This window comes from Orycteropus afer, unplaced genomic scaffold (assembly GCF_000298275.1).
Source record: "Orycteropus afer afer isolate SDZICR_OR568_19922 unplaced genomic scaffold, OryAfe1.0 scaffold00007, whole genome shotgun sequence".
In the NCBI taxonomy this organism is placed as follows: Eukaryota; Metazoa; Chordata; class Mammalia; order Tubulidentata; family Orycteropodidae; genus Orycteropus; species Orycteropus afer.
Genome location: NW_006921594.1, coordinates 18,088,134 through 18,090,103, shown reverse-complemented (window position 1 = coordinate 18,090,103; position 1,970 = coordinate 18,088,134).

The following is a 1,970-nucleotide window of genomic DNA, read 5'->3' as shown; positions in this document are numbered from 1 at the left end:
TTTTTTTTTTGAGCCACAACTGGAGTGCAGGGAGAGTGTGTCTGCTGCTGTGTGGCTGCATTCTGCTGAGCAGCCAGGGAAGACTCAGGAGAGGAGCATGGGGAAAGCCATGGGCCATGCGCCTGCCACTCCATTCCACAGAGCAGCCACAGAAGACTCTGTGGGGGGGAAGGGCACAGGAATAGCCACTCCATGGACCTGCACCTGCATTCTGCAGAGCAGCCACAGAAGACCCTTGCCAGGGAAGGGCACAGGGAAGAGCATGGATATGCATGGAGAGAGGGTTTTTTGTCTTTTTTTTCTTTTTTCTCAGCTGCGGCTGTGCACAGGGAGAGCATGCCCAAGGCTGCTTCTGTAGAGCAGTAGGAAGAACATAGGAAAGATTTCAGGAATAGTGCACCTTCCCACAACAGCCACTGTTGCTGCCACTGGAGTCCCACCAGCTGCCATCTCAGTTGGAACAGGATCCCTACCCAGAAACTGAGGCTGGGGCATCCCAGGCACAGCCAAGGGGTTGAGAGCCCGTGAGGGTGCATGTTGCCATGCAGTGCCCACCCACTGTGTGACATGGGCTTGTGGTTGGTGGGCTCCAGGAGGCTTCAAGAGGAGGATGTCTGACTTCCCTGCTGGAGCCCAAGCCCATGGTAGTTACAGAGATAACTGGGGCTGTCCACTGAGCAGCCGCCCTGCCAGATCTCAGCCACACTAACCTCCAGTCTCTCCTCCTTTCCCCACCCCCTTGGGGTGTTGAGGGGCAAAAGTCTGACTTCTATAGCTGCTTCATGCTGTGAGTGGGCATAGAGTTGTCCCTACTAGGGAGGAGTTTAGGACAACGGTTGGTATCCCACAGTGGAATGTAGAAACATCATGTCTGCCATGGATTTGTTGGTGATTGTCTGTATACAGTTCTGTAAAAAGAAAGAAAGAGTTCAAAGTTTGCAAGGGCTAAAAAGAACAGTAAGAAGGATTATTATTAAGAGTCCTGATAGGGGGAGGAGTCAAGCCATCCAGTTTAATTTTTGTAACCATGAGCCCCAGGATTCAGATAGTTCCTGTCAGATCCTGGAGACTCAATCAGGTAATATCTTTGGTGTGTCCCTTACTATCCCTGACTGGTTGGCATAAAAACAGCATTCCTCTTCCAGGAAGAGATATAGTCCTCCTTTTTCAGCTGTTAGAAGCTCTAAACCTCTTCAGTTCTGTAAAGTAACAGATGCTAGAGAGTCTATTTGATCTTGCACCATCATTCTACTCTGGGCGATCTCATTTAGGCTGTCTGCTAGGTCTTTGGTAATGTGTCAGGGAGGTGGTTAGGCCCCCAATGCCTATGCTTACTCCTGTTACACCTAAAGTTACAAGAAGGGGAATCACATTAAGACCACGTTTGGATTTGGTATATGCAGATAGGGGAACTGGTAAAGATTGGTTGTTAGGTGCAATTTCTATTTCAGGGGCTAAATAGACCAGTGTACACAGTTCAGTCCAGTTTGTGAGAAGACAGAGATACATGTTAGTTCCACATAGGAAAAATAGCCCTACCTTTTGTAAGCAGAAAACAGTATCTATGGAGAAGAGATGTTGTAATTTATTGTTTTCATTTTCCCAAGCAAAGAGGGTGCCACTGAGAGTGGCAGTAGTTAGTGGTTGGAGTGGGCCTGTTGGATTATGTTGGGATTTAACTTGTTTCCCATTAATAAAGGTTGAATTTTCAAAAAATATATAGAAGTTCTTTTCCTCAAGCCAAAATTTAGAGGTGTTTGGATAGCCACCTAGAAGAAGTTTTTTATAGTGAGTGATTGGAGACTGTACAGGATGCCAAGGGTGTAGTGAAAGGCATGTTACTTGGTCTGCCTTTGTTCCAGTCCTTGTAGAAACTTTAGGTGGTCCCGAGAAGTGAACAAGTTGAGTGAAGGGGGCTATGTAACTTGATAACTAGTGTGATCTTGGGAAGTTTGGATGGTTACAGTAAG